This window comes from Octopus bimaculoides, chromosome 1, assembly GCF_046866305.1.
Source record: "Octopus bimaculoides isolate indiv1 chromosome 1, ASM4686630v1, whole genome shotgun sequence".
Classification (NCBI taxonomy): Eukaryota; Metazoa; Mollusca; class Cephalopoda; order Octopoda; family Octopodidae; genus Octopus; species Octopus bimaculoides.
In genome coordinates this window covers 123,328,599-123,337,330 of record NC_142928.1, presented here as the reverse complement: position 1 = coordinate 123,337,330, position 8,732 = coordinate 123,328,599, and the positions used below count along the sequence as shown (strand labels likewise).

The window sequence follows — 8,732 nt, the reverse complement described above, 5'->3', positions numbered from 1 at the left end:
AAAGTTGCAGAAATTATATGGAGAGGAATTTATGAGTCGCACACGTGTGTACGAATGGTTCAGAAGGTTCCAAGATGGGCGGGAAAATATCGATATAGACGAATGTTCTGGAAAATCTGCCACCAGCACAACTAAGAAAAACATCGACATGTGCGTACAGCTGTGAGGGAAGGTCGTCGAATCACTATTCGTGAGCTATGAGAGGATGTGCAGATCAGTCTATTATCACTGAAGATTTGGGTATGAAACGCGTGTCTGCCAGGTTTGTGCCAAAATTGCTTTCAGCTAACCCCAAAAATATTCAGTTGCATAAGATCTCCTCGGTTGTGTGGAGAGGGATTAAGACTTTTTGAAAACTTTGCCTGGGCCTCTGTGCAAGTATCGCCAAGCTTTTGGCAAAATTTGATGCAGATTCTCTGTTCAACTTTCTCTGTTTTGGTCAATGCGCCAATCACACTCTACACACTTTCCTTCTAAGAATTGCTGTAAACTAGAGAATTGAACTAGAAAATTGAAACTTAGTGCACATAAAAAGCAGATTTTAAGGTCAAACTGTGTCAAGTGGCTTTACTGTGCGTCCTTTAGCTTCGTTAATATGGCAACAGCTCGGATACTCACTGATCAGACGACGCATATGTATTTAAATGTATATATATATATATTTTTTTTTTTTAAGTTTCAGCTTAGAGTTGCGGCCATGCTGATGCACCACCGTGTTGCTACACTGTTATTACAGGGAGCCTCTTACAATATGTGGCACTTGGTGAAGAATGGAGTTTGATTTAGCAACCCTCATTTGCACCTCCTGCCGCGAGGTAGGTTCATCTGGGACTCTCGATAGGAAGAGGTCCAGCTTTGATTTAAAAACTCCTACATCTACTTTGTGCAGATTCCTCAGGCTCTTTGGGAGAATATTAAAAAGCTGTGGGCCCCTGAATCCCAAGCTGTTGCAGTAACTGGTCCTGAAGCGCGATGGCATTGCTGGGATCTTTGGCACTATGTAGTGTCGTCCCGTTCTGGCATTGGTGTAGCTTTCAATGCCAAAATTTGGCACAATTCCTTCCATGATCTTCCAGATGTATATTACTGCATACCTCTCCCGCCTTCTCTCCAGGGAGTAGAGTCTTATATGGAAAAAGGACAAAGTAGAAAATGCTAAAATACTTTTATAAAGAACATTACAGAACCGGTTTCGATCCTTGAGATCCTTTCAACAGTAAATATGAATAATAGATTTTTGAAACACTATTGAAAAATATTAAATTTTGGTAAATTTAAAAGAAAAGTCTTTTTAAATACATATTTGTATAGTATTCAAGTAACAGCGGCATTTTTCTTGTTTCTGCTTGTCTGTGTTTCACTTGTTAACTCTTGTGAGTTCGAAGAAGGAGTGCACTCCTTCTTCGAACCCACAAGAGTTTAATTTAATTTTTCAATAATTTTTCAATAATTTTTCAAAAATCTATTATTCATATTTACTGTTGAAAAGATCTCAAGGATCGAAACCGGTTCTGTAATGTTCTTTATAAAAGTATTTTAGCATTTTCTACGTTCTCTTTTTTCCATAACTAACATTCAACCGTTATAATATACTTATAGAGCCATAAACCCTACATTTATTTGTCAATTTCTCTCTCTCTTTCTCTCTCTCAAGCTCTCTCTCTCTCTCTGATTTGATTTGCTTTCTGCCTTAATGTCTCTTAGTATTTGTATCTTAGTTTCTATTAGTATCTGCTCCCCACCCTTGTTTCCCTCCTCTATTCCCCTTTAGATAGAAATGAAGCAGAGAATGAAGTGAGTAGAAAAGAAGTTGAGAACGACAGAAAGGGAAGATTTAGAGAGAAAGACTAACAAGTCGAGTTTATTTTAGAGTCTATATATGATATAGTAGTAATGTTAATTACATATATTCGTTCGTTGTGTTCGTGGATAATCAGAATTTATCTAGGTATTATTCGTAATTATAATTCATTAAGGTAAATATGGTGGTATCCAGAAACACCTGGACAGGAAGTGAAATACATGCGGAGATTTATAACATACAATTTGTCGAAAAACTACTTTCTTTTTTTATGTTCGACAGAGTAATGTATTAGAAAGGAAAATTAAATAACCACTAACATATTAGCGGGAGCACAAATGACGGCAAGAACAAAATAACAACAACGATAAAAATGGTAGTAGTTGTAAAAACAATTCTCCTTACAAAAATTTGTCATAGCAACCTTGAGAAGAGGAAAACTTGTTAAGAGTAACAATATTACACTAGATAAAGAAAATCAATTAAGAGAATTAGACCAGACATACAAATAGAGAAGTAGCAATGAACTAGATACGGTACAGCACAAACAAATGAAGGAGAAGATAAGGAATACTATAGACGAGTTAGATTATTTCTCGAAACAGGGATCACTACGAAAAACAAGATAATATATATATCAATACTCAAGCCATCCCAGTTATAGTTTCCAGTTACAATATTCTTAATTGAATTCTAAATGAACTGACCAAACTAGTCAGGGAAACAAGAAAAGTAATTACGGAATGTAATACACCACTTTCAGAGAAATGTCATTTAAACAACGAACTGAAGGTGGCAGAAGCCTTATACAATTAGAACGCTACTATAAAAGAACCACCAAAGAATTATAGAAATATTTCACTCAGAACAAAACAATACTGGTACATGAAATGCACCTGTAGACCTTGTATCTTTTCTTTTACTTGTTTCAGTCAATAGAGTGTGCCCATGCTTGGGCACCGTCTTGAAGAATCTGTAGTCCAACTAATCACTCCCCTACTTATCTATCGTTACTTATTCTATCGGGCTCTTTGTTGAATCGCTAGCGCTAGGTGGCAGGGACGTAAGCAAATGATCACCAGTTGTCAAGTGGCGGTGGGGCACGAAAAGAGACACATACATACATACATACATACATACATACACACACACACACACACACATATATATATATATATATATATATATATATATATACACATCACAGGCTTCTTTCAGTTTCCACTACTAAATCCCCTTACTACGCTTTGGTTGGTTCTCCCAAAGCTATAGTGGGAGATATTTGCCCAAGGTACTACGTTGTGGGACGGAACCTGCAGCCATGTGGTTGAGAATGCAACTTCTTATCAAATAACCGCGCATATGTCTTTTTCTTTCTCGTACTTCTTTGCCGCGCTTAGAAATATTGTTGTACCATTTTTTGTTACATGTGATTTGGCATAACTTAACATTGTTTCTCACAAGTCATGTTTCTCCAGTCGACAACAGACTTTGCGAAACCGTTCCCATTTTGTTTAGAAATAAGAACGGCCATTGTTTCCGTTGATTAAGATCTCTGTCGGTGGTGACGGTGGTAGTGGTGTTGGAGTGGATGGTCTATTTAGCCTGACCAGTAGTGTTGGTGATGTAGGTGGCAGTGATTTTTGGTAGTGTATGTGTTGCTTTTTGTTGACATTGATCTCGTTTCTTGTTTCTATAATAGTGATGGCGCTGTTGAAATATCTTTGCAGCTAAAAATTAGCTTCATACTTTTCTCGTGCTGTGCTTTTGTTGTTGTTGTTGTAGTTTCGGCTACTGCTGCTGCTGCTGTTTTCCCGTTGTTACTGCTGCTACTATTGTCGCTGATTTTCACAATTTCGCCGTTCTCTTCTGCAGATACTTGGCTTTCTGTTTTTTTTTTTTTTCAGCGGACGAACAATCCTCGTCCGCCATCTTTCGTTTTCTAAATAAATATTGAGGGACGTGTTTGCTAAATAGATCTTAATTTAGCCACGAAGGGCTGCTACAAATAGAGAAAAACTATCCAGCTCTAAAACGTTCTCACTTGTTGAACTGTAAAACAGTAACAAATTTTCAATAACTTTGTGTAACGATAGAAATAATCTTTTCTACACTAGGCACAAAGCCCGAAATTTGGGGGTAAGGAGCCAGAATTTATTTAACGACCCCGAAACGATGAAAGGGAAAGTCGATCTCGGCGGACTTTGAAATCAGAACGTAAAGAGAGACGAAATACCGCATAGCGCTTCGCCCGACGTGCTAACATTTTTGCCAGCTCGCTGACTTGTAATAATAGAGATAACAAACTTACAGGAATGACGTGCAATACATGTCCAAGAAGAAGAAGAAGAAGAAGAAGAAGAAGAAGAAGAAGAAGAAGAAGAAGAAGAAGAAGAAGAAGAAGAAGAAGAAGAAGAAGAAGAAGAAGAAGAAGAAGACTTTTAAAAAAAATAAAATTGAAATGGTAAAAATAAACATCCTGCATCACACTATGAAAAACAAAAGAAATACTTTTCTTTTTTTTTTCTGAATGAAAGGCAAATAAACCGTAGTAATATTTATAAATGGATGAAAAATATTTTTCATTTTCAAAATTCTTTAAAAATGACACATTTTTCTTCTATCCAATATATATTTTACGCCATTCGATATATTTATTTATATATATATATATATATATATATATATATATACACACAAACATTTTAGATATTGATACAAGCCCACGCTAATGGGCACGTGAGCGTATGCATGGGTGTATGTAGATATATATTTACACACTCAAACAAAATCATATACAGGTTATATGTAGGTGCAGGAGTGACTGTGAGGTAAGTAGTTTGCTCGCCATCTACATGGTTCTGGGTTCAGTCCCACTGCGTAGCACCTTGGGCAAGTGTCTTCTACTATAGCCTCGGCCGCCCAAAACCTTGTGAATGGATTTGGTAGACAGAAAGTGAAACAAGCCGTAAGTATCCGGCCGAGGGTATTCAATTACACGATCCGTCTGAAAATCATAGTCCCAGAGTATCATTACTTTTCCATCCTCCAGCATAACTTTACTTGGTACATGCTCATACCAGTTCTCTGTTACTCCATATTGGTATTTACAGCATAAGAGCCAATGAAGACACACACACACACACTTTATCGTGGCGGCGTTTGTATTCTTTTTGTGCAACGATCTCACACCCACTCACCAAGTAGGTCACATTTTCCACACTCTTTCAACAGAGTATATATTTCTGGGTGTCAGAAGTTTTATAGATGTTATACTTCACTGAATTGGTAGCGACAGCCTGATCTTGCGCAGCAATGATCAGGCTTTCGGTGGTATGCTTCAAACCACCTGGCTCAAACCATACCTTCGATGCTGTATTATCCTCAACGTCTTGGGTATTCCTTTCAAACTGCATTTACACCCATATCTTTCGTGGTATATTGCAGCAGGTTTCATCACTATTTATCAAATACTCAGCAAGCGTTCTCCTTTTCACTCTTTATACAATGGTCTATACTAATTTGTCCTCTGCCACGATTCTTTCTTTTCACATACAGTCTGTTTACGTTTGCTTTAGACTGTAGCGCCCCATGCAGCGTCATCAACTTTCTCGTCCTTCTATCTGGTATTGATATTTCATGTTTAGTCCGTTTGCGAATGGACGCACTATATCTGACCACCGCAACTGCCCAGATATTCATTGCGGTATTCAAATTTTTGGCATTCAGGTTGGATTTCAACACCATCTTCACCCTTTTTTGATACAACTCGATGACCTTGACTTTTATTTCTCTGTGTAGAATTTCATGCAGCTCCAAAATCCCTACATATCTATGCCCACTACCGTGGGGTTCGCCCATGGTCTCACCTGATGGTAACCACAATCTTCTGCAAGCTGGTTTCCTCCCTCTTTTCATATTAAGTACTGAGTGTTTGTTGATCCCAAATTCCATACCTATGTCCCTTTCACAATTCTGGACTGTCTTAGTTAAAGAATCTATCTGATTTTCAGATTTCCCAAACAAATTCAGATCATCTATAAACAGAAGATGGTTCAATGATGGACCATTCTTCCCACATAGGTAACCCATCTTAACTTTCTTAACTGTAATCCATCTGGACTTTCCTAAGTGTCAGTGTTATGGGCATTGGTACAGTTACAAAAAGTAATGGTGAAAACGAGTCACCTTGGAAGATTTCCCTTATAATATCAACTTCTCCAAGGAATACATTACTTGAGTAATTAACTTCTCCAAGGAATACATTACTTGAGGAATTAATTTCTCCAAGGAATACATTACTTGAGTAATTATTATTATCATCATCATCATCATTATTATTATTATTATTATTATTATTATTATTATTATTATTATTATTATTATTATTATTAGTTCCCCCGGTATCATTATACATCAGCATAAGTTAATATATGTTTGTGTTTCTGTGGGTTTATCACTTTGAATGTGTATGTGTACACATATTTTTGCAGGTAGATCTAATTACTCTCACTGTATCAATCCTTATATAAACTTTAAGATTAATCGTATTCTAATTATAGAAAGATATCCTAGATCTCATTCCTTACATTCAGGCTTTCTGTGTATAACTGCTTTTCTGTGTAGAAATCCAATTTATTTTCCAAAATATATGCAACTGCTTTTCGCAAATAAATTCCATCTCATATTTGACGCTTCGATGCTATGAGTTCACTGTATTTATATACCAGAGACAGCTGTAGGTTAATGAAGTTTGTAACAGAATTGAATTTACCTTGTCCTCTCATTTTCATATTAATGTTCTATACTCGACTAACGTTTCATTCTGAAGCATCGTATGTTGAGTTCTACACCAGATTATCACTATCGCAATACCGACGTGTAAAAATAACTAAGATTGTTTAGAAAATGATTAAAACACAATAAGGTGTTATAAAGAAATTATTTCAAGTTTAAAAACACATCGGAGTTGAAATCGTTTAGTTTTCTTGTTTTTTTTTTTCTTTTTTTTCCTTTCAGGCTAAAATTTTTACTCTCGTAATATATTCACAGTTGATGCTCCGGAAGCAGCAGAAAATCCATACGTTCACGTAAATCTTTCAGTAGTTGGAAACGTACTCCTACCGGAGTGTGACAGACTCCGGACATAACCATGGCATACTTGAATTTGAAACTAACAACTGACATTGAATAATTTGTCATATTTCTATTTCACCTCGATGATAAAATATTTATAACGTCGTATTTTTAAATTTTAGCTGACAACAAACATACGCGCATATGTGTATGTGTGTGCATACTTGTGTTATTTAAGGAGACAGGGCGGACAACGAAATATGAACGAAGCGAGCATTTTGGTATGTCGCCAGGAAACGAAAATAATTCTAAGCAAAGTCAGAAAATTAGATTCAAATTGCTTTAAAGTAATATAAAATTGCAATTTTCAAAAACTGAGCTACTCTTCTTGGGAAAATTAATGCACAAGGTCTGCTAACTAAATTTTAGTTCCATGTGATCCACTAAGAATGCAAAATGATACATTAAGATAATTCATTCCGTAATTGTTAAAATAAATGGAAAGTGTGATATCTTCCAACATATCAAATAATGTAAATATAGAATATTCACATCAGTTTAAACTTGTGGAACATCATGATACTAAGCGAAAAGTTTGTTCCTTCACTAAGAATCTGGTACAACAGAGTCTCTTTTAGACACTACCAATAATAGTACTGTGGCCGTGGTTTTGGTGATAGTGGTAGTAGAAGTAGTTCTTTGTTTCATAGTAACACCAGCAGTAGTCATAATAGTTGCAGTGATTGTAGCAGCAGCACTAGCAGCCGTAGCAGCAACAACACTAGTATTAGTAGTAGTAGTAGTAGTAGTAGTAGTAGTAGTAGTAGTAGTAGTAGTATGTATGTATGTATATATATATATATATATATATATATATATATGAATATATCTAAAGTTTTAAATTTAAAAGAGAGTTTTGACGCTAATATCCATTATTATTGAAATGTATTCCTATGTCAACATTTCTGTATAAGGCTATATTTGACTGTCAAATTTAAGTCAAACATAATTTGCCTTACACGTCTTCAGGGATATAAATAAATTTAAGAACAAACAAAAAATCAAGAACAAGAGGTAAATACCAAGACATCGTCTCTAAGTCCAGTCCATATTCAAATTTGCCGTTAAATGACTCGTTAAATAAGTACCTTCTTAAATAAAGGTACATTAAGGGGAGACACCCCCTCATAATACTATCAATAATATTAATAATATTGATAAGTTATAAACAATCCTCTATTACAATGGAATGGCAACGATTACATGTTTTTCTATGAACAAATATATATATATATATATATATATATATATATATATATATATATATATATATATATATATATATATATATAAATATGCACCGTCATTGTACCATTACTTTCGTAAAATTTTATTCTCATTCAGTAATTTGGGATGGTAGTGGTAATTACAAAGCAAAATAATATTTAATATGTGTGTAAGTACACTTATGTATGCATGCACATATGTATGTATGTATTCATGCAGGTGACGCTTTTTGTATGTATATATATATATATATATATATATATATATATATATCAGTCTGTTACAGTCTGTCATACCGGCCATGATGAAATACCACAAGGTATAGAAAATACGTATTTGCCTTTATATATTTATATATTTAATCCTTTATATTGAACACTCAGTATTTCACATATTCAATAAGACATTCAATACTTCATTTCATTGTGCCATCCATCTTTTTTTATATTATATATTATATATTCCATATTCTATATCCCACATAAATTTTACAAGAATATAAATAAAAAACATAAAAAATAGACAGAGTTGGAACTCTTTTAAATAAAATAATATATATATATATATG

The 8,732-nt window shown here is 34.7% G+C and overlaps 1 long non-coding RNA gene across 1 annotated transcript in view; it reads left to right on the top strand.

Moving 5' to 3' along the window:
* The window catches only part of LOC149137709 (uncharacterized), a 22,099-nt gene extending 14,323 nt beyond the window's left edge, over window positions 1-7,776 (top strand). Inside the window, exons 2-3 of the long non-coding RNA XR_016243092.1 lie at window positions 677-815; window positions 6,854-7,776. This is a non-coding gene — a long non-coding RNA (uncharacterized LOC149137709). The remainder of the gene's footprint in view (window positions 1-676; window positions 816-6,853) is intronic.
* The last annotated feature ends 956 nt before the right edge of the window (window positions 7,777-8,732 follow it).